Source organism: Camellia sinensis, chromosome 11 (genome assembly GCF_055761805.1).
Source record: "Camellia sinensis isolate YWXY chromosome 11, ASM5576180v1, whole genome shotgun sequence".
Classification (NCBI taxonomy): domain Eukaryota; kingdom Viridiplantae; phylum Streptophyta; class Magnoliopsida; order Ericales; family Theaceae; genus Camellia; species Camellia sinensis.
Window position 1 is genome coordinate 145,519,007 of NC_138971.1, and position 12,801 is coordinate 145,531,807.

Sequence of the window (12,801 nt, forward strand, 5' to 3'; positions counted from 1 at the left end):
TCCGTAAGCCAATTGTTTTGCTAGCATAAATGGGGTTTTTTTTTTAAGGTCCTTGATCTTATGATTTTATAGCATAAAGGACATCAAATATTTTTATGATGTCTAAGGTCCATCAACAATATTTTCATAATGTCTAAGGTCCCTCAACCTTAATCCAGAGAAATTTCAGTCCAGAGAAAATTGGTCCAGAGAAATTTCAGTCCAGAGAAAATTAGTGCAGAGAAATTTCAGTCCAAATTTCTCTGGAAAATCTAATTATTCTCAGAATTTTATGCAGAGGGAGCCACACATAGACCATGCATATTTTTGGTGAATGTTTGTGCACTGATAATCAAGAAATGTGTTTTTTATCTTGAAGAAGTTTACGAATGATTTTTTTTTTGTTTCCCCTTCCCTTTTATCACTTGATGCAAGTTCTTCCCAATTCCTAAGAAAAAACAATGTATTGGCTGTAAATTCAAAATTCTTTCTACCATTGTGTTTCGTATACAATTCGTGGCCTTTATATTTCCGCTTCAGTCTTCCATTAATGGGAGAGTTCTGCAACTTCTTCAGCGCCGAATCATGACCATTGTCATCATCTCACGTCACAGAGAAAATTGGTCCAGAGAAATTCTGGGAAGAATTTCTCTGGACCAACCCTAATAAAATTTAGTTCAAAAATCAAAGAATTTCTCTGGTTTCAACTTAGAGAAAATTCAATTCAAAAACTAGAGAATTTCTCTGGTTTCAACTTCAAATGAAAAAAAAAAATTCAATTCACAATTTGGAACCTGGAATGCTTAATTTGAAACCCAGAGAATTTCTCTGGACTAGCATTGCTATTGCTTGTGGTGAACCCAACACAACTGCAATTGTTCCAGCACTTTTCCATACAATCGCTAATGCTTAAGCCCGAATTATCGTCACGGTCACTGGATTCGGCCGAGTTGGAAGTGAAGGCTCGGAGCAATAATGAGATGAAAAGGACTTTTACTTGACTACTTTGCCTCTTGTAGAACACAGAGATGCTGAGGTTTTGAACTCCAGGTTTATCTTCTTGTTCGACATCTTCATCAACCTCTATATCAGTAACTAAACAGCACAAATGCTGCACAAACTTTATTACCAAGAAACAACAACAATACCAAAAGCATACATATACAAGAACACATCATTTGTGTAGTTGACAGATATAATACCAGCTGTAGAAGGGGAAATTGAATCAGTTAGACTCAACTAGTCAGAGAAAATTCGATCTAGAGACTCTAGATGAATTTTCTCTAGACTTCACAGAGAAATTCTAGTTTACAGAGATTTTCTCTGGTCCAATTTTCTCTGAACTTCACATTTCACAGAGAATTTCTCTGGTCCAATTTTCTCTGAACTTCACATTTCACAGAGAATTTCTCTGGTCGAATTTTCTCTGGACATCACAGAGAAATTCCTCTTCCATTTCTTGTTCTTTTGCATCTTGCTTCCCAGATTGATCATCACACTTGTTCATTGTAAGGTGCAAATCTAAAGCATTAGGGACAGAAGAGTAGGGAAAGTGTATGAAATAGACTGTAAAAGCTTGACGGAATAGTAGGGAAAACAGGGGATGACGAATTAAAATGAAATTGAAGGGGTTCAAGAACTTGAAACCCTAGAATGAGAAAGTGTATGAAAGAGGAGGAGGAAGAGGAACCTCGTTGATTATCGCCCTACATGTCCACAATTCCACTTCTTGGAGACCAATTAAGCATTCGACGAACGATGAGAGTGATGATTCATCGCCGATTGCATAGCAGCTTCGCAATTGGAGTTTCTTGAGCTGTTTACAACTCCTCCAGAGCCAACTGAGGCCGTAATCGCAGTGTTGAATCCCGGACAAACCTAGGGTTTCTAATTGAAGTTTGGTTTCGGAGTTTCCGATCATTGAATCGGTCAAATTGAGTTTGTGTAAATCGAATTGTCCAGTGTTGAAGACGATCGAGAGGTCTTTCAGTGAGTGGAAAGAGATGAGCCAGTGAAACTTTCATCTGATATATGTTTAGGGACCTTAGACATCAAAAAATAATTTTGTGGATCTCTTCCATTACGAAAAGTGGAAGAGGGACCCTAGACCGATTTTCCCAGCATAAATCAGTTATCTTTTGTTTTAAATGGAAAATTGTGTGGATGGTTAGCAGATTAATTTGTTTGACTTATTTTAATTTAATTATCAAATGAATAGTTGTAGTTAGTTCGTTCTATGCATACAAATACAGCTCTAACTAGTAAATAATATCTTCCAAATGAATCCTTCCTCCATATCCATAATGCATCGTTTCAATTTTACCCTTCAACAACATAATCAAATTGCAACAGATAACATATGTATCATGGACAAAACACAGCAGCAAATTTGAAAAATTTGTCATGAATAATTTATTTCATGATAAAGACAAATTTTCCACCAACACTATAAATAAATAAACTCTTTGCATTACCAACATAGCAACAGTCAGGATTGGTATAGAATCGAAACAAAAAATAATTCATAGAAATTGACAGAGCAAAAAATGTAGGAAAAAAATTTAACACATATTGGATATGAATATTTTAGAGGAAGAAATTTTCCAAAAGTAAAAAAAAAATTCCACATGTATCACAATTTCATGTTTGAACCGAAAGGATAACAACGTGTTTTCCCAGATGTCCAACAAACACAAAACATGGAGACAACAAAAAATGGACGATTCAAAATATACTACAGCAGATTGGGTTGAAGGAGACGAAATCCCAAAATAAATAAATATGTTTTTGTGTATCTCACGATCGACTGTGGCGAGGATGCAAGGTTACTCTTCAATTAGGGGACAACAGCCGATTTGCACTCCGATCGACCTTCGATGGTTGCTCTTCGATGGTCGATCTTGTGAAAACCCATATTTAAATTATTCTTAAAAGAAAATAAATAAATAAATAAATTAATTAATGTTATTCAGAGCCTACCTAAAATATAGAATAGTGAAAATATATATATATATATATATATATAGGAGAATCAGATTCGGTGGCAAAGGTATGCCACATGCTAACTTGCATGTTGGCTTGGTGAATTCCACCAAATGATGGCTTTTGGGTAGAGTGAAGTTTATGGCAAGGAATAACATCATGAAGAGAGAGAGAGAGAGATCTATCTGCCTATATATATCATAGGTAGACTTAGTTCATGGACACATACAAACAAAAGAATGAGTATATACGGGTGAGGAGAGATTCAGTAAAAGGAAAAGAAGAGAGGAAGGTTACGGAAGCAAAATTTTTCTACCACTTCATCACCCATTTGAATCCTACTATTAAGTAAGAAAACCCTCTCAATCCTCTCATTTTTTTATATATTTGAAATTTTCAGATTATATATGATAAATTGTCTAAACAGTGTTGAGAATAATCTGTTTTGAATCTGCCAACATGTTTACCCAAATTTGTAGATAATTTTATACTCACAATTTCGAGATGATTTCTTCTAAAAAGTTGTTGATAATGATGTCTAGTTCATCCAGGAATTTTGGAAACAATTTTTGAGCTTTTTACGAATTTATACAAATTTTTAACTAAATCTGAAACTGTGTTGAGAATAATTTGTTTTGAATCTGCCAGCATGTTTATCCGAATTTTTAGACAATTTTATACTCAAAATTTCGAGATGATTTCTTCTACAAAGTTGTTGATAATGATGTCTAGTTCATCCAGGAATTTTGGAAACAATTTTTAAGCTTTCTACGAATTTATACAAATTTTTAACTAAATCTGAAACTGTGTTAAGAATAATTTGTTTTGAATCTGCCAACATGTTTACCCGAATTTTTAGAAAATTTTATACTCAAAAATTTCGAAATGATTTATTCTACAAAGTTGTTGATAATGATGTCTAGTTCATCCAAGAATTTTGGAAACAATTTTTGAGCTTTCTACGAATTTATACAAATTTTTAACTAAATCTGAACTGTGTTGAGAATAATTTGTTTTGAATCTGCCAGCATGTTTACCCAAATTTTTAGACAATTTTATACTCAAAAATTTCGAGATAATTTCTTCTACAAAATTGTTGATAATGATTTCTAGTTCATCCAGGAATTTTGGCAACAATTTTTGAGCTTTCTACGAATTTATACAAATTTTTAACTAAATCTGAAACTGTGAGACAGATTTTACTATGTATTTGAAAATTTATTTTAAATTCTATACTAAGCCAAATCTGGTAATTTCTAACTAAAAGATGAAATTTGAGAAATCTAGTTTCATGATAAATTTTTAGATTATGGGTTTGATCTATGAATTAATCTAAATGAATAATGTTACTGATAGAGGGTTAATACCGGGTATGCAGGGTGAGCCCTGGTTTTTAATAATTTTTAAGTAAATTGTGTCGCGAAACCCTAAGATGGCACGAGGATTATTTGAACCCTTATCGATAATTGGTTTTGGAATAAGGGTGGATGTGCGGGTGGCACATAGAGAAGTTACGTACCCCTGGCAGACCGTTTCCTTGGGGCAGACCACGGATGTTACGGCTTGGGTATATAACTCCGGGCGTAGGCATCTTTGGTAGTTCTTGAATAATTGACCAAGGGGGGGTTCCAAATTAACCGTGGCCATGACTTAGTGGTTGGTAAGTTAAACCTCTTTGGTGAGATTTCAAGGGTCACCTAAGTTATTAAAATTATTTGAGTTATTTTAATGGTTGTAATTTATGTTTACGATTATATTTTTATCTCGTGTTTATAATCTCATTATTTTTCTCAAAAAGAATGGTAGGTTGGTTATGTTTTCTTACTGTGTTGCAAAACTCATGGCATATATTTTGTTGCCCTGGCGTTTCATGCCAGATTATGTCGAAGAAGGGACTGAGGCTGAAATTGGAGCTGCTACTAATATCGAATCTTGGCTAACTTAGAGTCAATATTTTATCAAAATAAAATCATGTTATCTCTTGTATTAGTATTTAACTATGTTGTAACGTTGTGTGTGAACTTGTAGTTTTATTTTGTTGTTGGACCTTGACTATGTAAGAATTTAAAATTTCCTAATTAGTAGTTAAATTTTTTATCTAGCAAGTTATTGTTATGATGTCTCAACAAAAAAAAGTAAAAAAAAAATTGGGGCGTCACAGATTTGCACTCTGATCGGCCTCAGATGTGTATAGTAACCGTGGCTCTTCTTCTTTGGCGAAGGATTCGTCAAAATCGCCTTATTCTTTGTGTAATGGTGCCTTAGAGCATCTCCAATGGTTAATTACTTTTTTCACCAAATCTGAGTAAAAAATAGCTGATTATCTCAATCTGATATGGCTTGCTCCAACGGTGTGCATCAAAAGGGAAGGGTCGTCCGGTGGATCGACCGGTAAGGCTATGAATTTTTATTTTTTTTCCCTCATTTTTTGTTCCCAATTTGTTTACTATTCGTTTTTTGTTGCCTCCAACAATGATTTGCTTCTAAAATCTGATATAAACACATTATCCATATGCCAGACAAGTGATACGAACCAGACAAGTGATACGATCATAGCTAAAAGAAAACATAGCATAATGAATACCTTAAAATCCATGATGTTCACTTTATTTTCATCCTCTTCTTCTTCCTCCTTTTCTGATAATGAGTCTGATGATGAATATATGGTCACACTTTTGGGGGCTTATGAGATGAATAATGCTAATATGATTCAGATTCTGCAGTCAAGTGATAGCTCAAAGAAAATAGGTGGTTCTGTTGTAGGCCATAAGTACGTACGCCGCGATAGAAGGCAGGGTCATGAGAGGTTGTCTGCAGATTATTTTGTGGCAAATCCAGTGTATTCACCTACAATATTTCGGAGATGTTTTCAAATGCGTCGTCCTTTGTATCCTGTGAATTTTGAATGCAATCCAAGCACACAATTCATATTTTGTTCAAAAACAAGATGCAACTCATATTGTTGGATTATCTCCCTTACAAAAATGACTTCAGCTATGAGAATATTGTCATATAGAGTGACAGCAGATGTAGTTGATGATTATATGTGTATCGAGGAAAGCACTGCACTTCAAAGTTTACAACAATTTTGTAATTCAGTGATTGAAATCTTTGGACCAAAATATCTGAGATCTCCAACACCAACTGATATTGCTAGATTACTTGTTATTGGGGAGGTTCGGGGATTTCCGAGTATGTTGGGAAGTTTAGATTGCATGCATTAGGAGTGGAAAAATTGTCCAAAGGCATGGCAAAGTCAATACGTAGGCCATCAAAAAAAGCCAACCATTATTCTTGAAACAGTAGCATCTTTGTTGCCTCAGTTGAATTTGTTCAAGAAAATCACATAATTTATTAATTGCCTTTTGCATGCCAGACCAACGGTGAGACAAAGAAATACAGTTTCGATTTGATTCACCGCTCAACTGTGAATTAAAATAAACAAGTACTCGTTCCCAAAATATAGCCATAGTTTGACTATTACCAGTAATGGGATCTTGCGAGACTGCCAACCAAGATCTGCATAAAGTTTCATCTTCTACAATTGTGAACGCTTTACCACGAGAAACACGAGAAATTTCTGAAATAAAATGATTATCAGTGTTCTGCACTCGTGAAGTTTCCGACATAAAATTAATATCAGTGTTGTGCTCCAACATTTGTGATTCCTCAAACATTTCAAAATCTTTCATAGTTTGAAACAAATTCAGTAGATACAAAATCTAACTTACTAAAAAATATTAGAATGATATACACTCAACCTCAGAATCAGATAATATAAACTAAAGCTCACTGGAAAAAAAATTTATAATGACACAAAACTAACAAAATTCACAGTATATAATATAATGCTATTATGAAAATGAAATACTTTGTCAACCCAACTAAAATTCACAGCATGATATTATGAAACATATATATTTTATAGAGCACAGTAGCAACTGTAAATTTTCAAAATACTCTGTCAACCCAACGGTAAATTATTGAAATTGGTGATGCAGAACGACTAGTTCTGAAATATGTATATGGGATGTAACTTTTTCAATTACATTTTCATGGGGATTTAAATTTGTATCACCCTTCAATTTATTCTTAGTCCACAAAATAACCTACCTATTTGAACCTGTTTCTCAAAATAAACCAGTTCGCACTTGTTCCACAAAATATATGCAGAATTGAGGGAACCGGTCGACCAGTGGGTCAACCGGTCGAATATCTGGCTGGTTGACTGGTTGGCTCACCCCAACGTTATAGCACAATGAAATACTGAAATCTGGAGCTTGTCCTCAGTTTGATGAAAGTTTTGTTCCGTTCTCATTTTGATATCAATTTGGTGAAACCATTGAAGAGAGAAAAAATGACTTTTTCATCAAATTTCAAATCTGATGTAGGGTTTGATGCACCGTTGGAGATAGCCTTAGCTAAGGGAATGGGTATGTGCTAGATTTGCTGTTGTGTGTGACAGAAAAGGGAATCAAACTGGGGGTAGTTTGGTAATTTCAACATTGCCTGAAAGGCTTCAGGCAGCACGTGATGGGTTTTGTCTCGTATGGCTGAAATAGACTAATTTGTTTGCATATGGCTAAAATAGCCCAGCAAGGATCCCAAACGAGGGCAAAATAAAATTAGTACTAAAATAAAAACAACCATTTTATTTATGAATATACGAAAAATCAGGGTGATGAGCTTTTCACCATTTTATAGTGTCTTGGGAAGTAGGTTAGAGATTAAAATAGTTAATAAATACAAAATAGATGAAAATAATTAATAAGATAAAATGTCATATTCAAACTATAATAAAATAGCTAATAAAGACAAAATACTCTAAAATAGTCAATAAGACAAAGCCTTCGTTTGAGATGTGGATTAAGTTTTTGAATATTTTAACCTGGGGTTAAAAGTCTCGTTAAGGATGAACTTTTTGACTTTTTTGATTTCTATGAGAGAAAAAATTAAATGATTATAACTTGGATGTGACATTTTAGCTTATTTTATCTTTTTGTAACATTTTAGCTCCAAAAAATTTATGCCAAACATAACAAAAATATCACATTCAAACCAAAATCATATAATTTTTTCTTTCACAATTATCAAATCAACTAAAAAAAAAACAACCTTTCCAAAAAAAAAATTATTTAGATAATTGATCCACTTTTCAAACTATTTGGGAAACTAACTTGTTTTTGAAATTGCATTTTGAAAATGCGATTTTGAAATTAAAATTGCATTTTCAACGTGCAATTTCACATTGAAATCACATGTTGAACATGCAATTTCACCATGTCATCATAAATTGCATTTTCAACCTACGATTTCAAAGTGAAATTGCATATTGAAAATGTAATTTCAATTTTAACATGGCATTTTTAAAATGCGATTTCAAAAAGTAAGTTAGTTTTCCAAATAGTTTGAAAAGTGGGTCAATTCTCTAAATATTTTTTTTTTAGAATATTTAAAAAAAAAACTCCCCAAACACAACTTTTTTAACCAAGCAAAAATAATTAGAAAAAACTAACTAAAATAATCAACTTTCGCATTATATTTTACGTCATCTTCTTCTTATATTTGACATCCAATAACTAATCCTACTCGCGTATATCATAAATTAAATAAAAAACTACTCATTGACATCAATTATTTTAAGGTGAATTTTTTTTAAGGTCCTTGGTATTAAGATTTTACAGCATAAAGGACACTCAATATTTTCATAATGTCCAAGGTCCCTCAAGTTGATCCAGAGAAAATTAGTCCACAAAAATTTCTCTGTAGAGAAATTCTGAAAATTTCTCTGGACTTCAGAATTTCTCTCCAGAGAAATTTTGAATTTCTCTGAGTTCGGAATGTGTTTTAACCAAATTTCTTTAACTTCAGAATGTGTTTTAACCAAATTTCTCTAACTTCGGAATTTATCTCCAGATAAATTCAAAATTTATCTCCAAAGAAATTTTGAATTTTGTGTTCTGTGCATATGTGTGATGGGTCTGTGATAGCCGTGTGTGTGTTGTGTGTTGTGTGTTTTGTGGTGTGTAACGTGTATCCATCTTCCTCTCCCTCATCCGAGTGTGCTGTTGTGTGTCTCTATCAGTGTGTATGCATGTGATATCTGTGTCTGCAGATGAGAAATCAACCCTCCTCAATTGGAGTGAAAAAATTCTTTTTTTCTATTAACCTTCCACTAAGTCATTCACCTCAGAAAAGCCTCAAAATCCCTTTCAAGCACTGGGTTTTGCTTGCTCATACCTCAAGGCCACAAACTCAAAAACGATTCACAACGTTTCGACGAAGACAACAATAACGATGAAGCAAGGTCTCGAAACAGAGCTGCCATGAAAGCTTTTGCTACGAAGCTCTTCGCCACCATTTCAGTTGTCAAAGCCGCTTACGCGGAGCTACAAATTGCTCAGTTTTCTTACAACTACGAAGCGTTTCAGTCTGCTGATGAAGCTGTGGTGTACAAATTGAAATCTTTGTCTAAGTTAAAACAGAGCTTCTTGAAGAAACAGCTCGGTTCTTCGCCCCCTCATGTGACTATGTTGCTTGCGGAGATTCAAGAGCAACAAAGTCTCATGAAGATGTTCGGCATTACGATGAACAAAATGAGGACCGAATTAGATACCAAAGAAAGCGCCTCAAATCCATTTTTTGATGAATTCCTATTGGAATTGGAATTGGAATTGGAATGAAGTGAAATTGTTTTGAATTTGGAGAGGCAACTAAACCCAAGGCAGCAACTGAAGAGTCAAAAATCGACCTATTCGAAGACAAATTTCTCTGATATATATTTAGGGACCTTAGACATAAAAAAATAATATGTTTTGGATCTCTTCCATTACGAAAAATGGGAGAGGGACCCTAGACTAATTTTCTCTTATTTTAATGGGACAATTACATTGTAGTGGGATTTTCAAAATTTAATTACTTATCAATTGAAAATTTTATGATTTTATAGTTTAATGTATATATAATTTATCATTAATTAAAAAATAATTTTACAAATCTACACTGTAATGATATTTTTTCTATTTTAAATGATGTATTGAGATTAGTGTTTGGGGTTTGTTCATTTAATGTATTTTTTGATTTTTTATGAAAATATATGTAAAAAATATAGAGGTGATATAACAAAAATAAATGCACATATCAAATAAATGCACTTATTTAGTGCATTCCCAAACAACCAAACATTAGTTAATTTTTTTTTAAACTTCCACTCAATTTCATTTAATTCTTTTAACAGTAATACTAGGGATCATGAAAAATATATCATGAATATTATCATGAAAGATTCTCAACCTTTGGATTACCCATACAATAAAACACCACACACTAATCAAGACTAATCAAGGGATGAAAAATTTTCATGATGTATTTCATGATATATTTTTCATGATCCCTAACATTACTCTTCTTTTAATTATAAAATCATGATTTAGGAAAAATCGGTAGTACTATGTGCACCAATTGGTGTACTAACTAGTATACCAACACTAGTTATAGTATTATTACTGACCACACTTATTAATTACATTACAAATACTAAAACCTCTTAAATTATGCCACATCATCAATTGATGCACTAATTAGTACATAAATTGATGCATATAACATTATTCAGGAAAAATACTATGGTACACACTATTCAAAGGTGTATATCATATATACATTATAACTAAATGATAAAATGACATAATTTTATATTTTCTAAGTAACGATTAAAAAATATATATACCATAACCAAACACAACATGAGATATAACTAAAGAACTCATAAATCATAATTAAAATAATACTATAACTAAAGAAGAAAATTAGTCATACCTAAAAAAAAAAATGCCATAACTAAGGGTGCATATGGCATACCATTTTCAGTGATATGCATGTTAGAATTCCCTCACGATTTTGGCATTTCAAATATAAAAGGAGAATTTGGGAACTTGGGTTAAGAGTTTTTTTTTTTTTGGATTAAAATAGTCCATAAAGATAAAATATGTTAAAGTAGTTAATAAGGCAAAATCTCACATAATTATTTCACTTTTTCTTTCACAATCATCAAATCAACTAAAAAAAAACTATCATTCAAAACATGATTTTTGAAATTAGAATAGCAAAAAGCCAATTAAAATAGTCAAGTTCCGAAACGATAGACTAAATGATTTTGTAATTTTTTTGTAGTTGATAGATTCATAATTATTGTTATCTGGTCTCGTTTGGAAATTTAGTTATTTTAGTTATTTATTTATTTTTGCTAGTTTATGAGATGAAAAAAAATTATGTTTAAGATAATTTGTGATTTTGTTTTTTTTTTTTGTAGTTAATTTGTGATACAATTAGTGAGAGATGGAGGGTAACTAAAACAATTAGTGAGACATTGAGGGTAATTAAGGCCTAGTTTGGCATGTCCAAAAAAAGACAAAAAAGTCAAAAAGTTATTCAAAAAGTTAAAAAGTTATCACTATTCACAACAACAAAAAAATATTAAAAAATTAATTTTACAAACAAAAAGAATTGACAGATCTGACCGGTTCAGATCTGTGTCTGCGTTTCTTAAAAAAAATTGAACAGTTGGGATGCAATTTTAACACACTGTTGTTCGGCCCATGGGAACCCATCACGGGTCTCGTTTTGATAATCTAAACCGTTCAATGTGTAGAACTCGTCGAGTAATATATGGCTATAAAAAACCACATAGATCAGATATCTCTAACTACATGATCAAATCAGTTTTGTATACAAAAAAATGGATGGTGTTATAGTTAACGGTTAAAGAAAACCCAATCTAATCAGATAGCTATCGATATCCAATCAACGTGATTTTTAGAGGCATATAGTATTTAACGAGTTTTACACATTGAACGGCTTAGATGATCAAAACAGGACCCGTGATAATCCCTATGGATCGAACAACACCGTCTAGTGCAATACCCGAAAAGTAGCCACTCATTTCTCAGCATCAATTCAGCCGCTCACACTCATAATCTTCCCATACACACTAATTTATATAATTTTTTAATACACATTTTTTCATAAAAAGTCAAAAAGTTAATTTAAACAACCATCTTTTTTTTCATCAACTTTTTAATCCAAAAAGTCAAAAAGTGCACTTATTTAGGACACCCCAAACAACCCTTAAAGCTTCGTTTGATTTAGATTTTTGGCTAAAAAAAGTACAAAAAGACAAAATTACCTACATAAGTTAATAAGATAAAATATCACATCCAAATCATAATTATTATACTTTTTCTGTCACAAAAGTAAAAAAAACTAAAAAAAGTCAAACCAAACGAGACTAAAAAAGACAAGCAAAAAAAATCTCAACACAAAGAAGCCAACTAAAAAAGTCAATGCCAAACGAAGACTAATAGTTAAGAGGTTAAGTAATACAATTAGTTAAATAGATGTATCTAAAAAATAAATATTTGTGAAAAAATATTTCAAAAAATTAATGAATACACAAAAATATGAAAAATATACTAATTTTTTTTTTTGTATTTTTGGTATTTAGTGAATTTTTTTTAAAAATCACGAGAATTATACTTTTTTAGTGTATTTATGTTAGATGTGTCTAAAAATTAAAAAAAAATTGCTTAAAATATTAAAAGAATTTAGTAAAAATAAAAAAAATACGAAAAACAAGAAAGTAAAAATTTTATGAAAAGCGTTCTTAGAAAACCCAAACCAAGCAAAGTGAATGTTATTTGAAAAATAATCACCTTATTTGGTTTCAATTTTTAAAATTTAATTTTTTAAAATTTGCGTTTTTTTTAATTTTTTTTTCATATATATATATATATATTTTTAATAATTTTTAAAAATATTTTAAACAAATTTTTTAGATCCACC

General features: G+C 31.8%; 1 long non-coding RNA gene across 1 annotated transcript; it reads left to right on the top strand.

Annotated features, from left to right (window-relative positions):
- Positions 1-3,180: 3,180 nt before the first annotated feature.
- LOC114321512 (uncharacterized) lies at positions 3,181-5,066 on the top strand. The gene is made up of 2 exons (XR_003650303.2): positions 3,181-3,309; positions 4,839-5,066. It is a non-coding gene; the product is annotated as an uncharacterized LOC114321512 (long non-coding RNA).
- Positions 5,067-12,801: the final 7,735 nt, after the last annotated feature.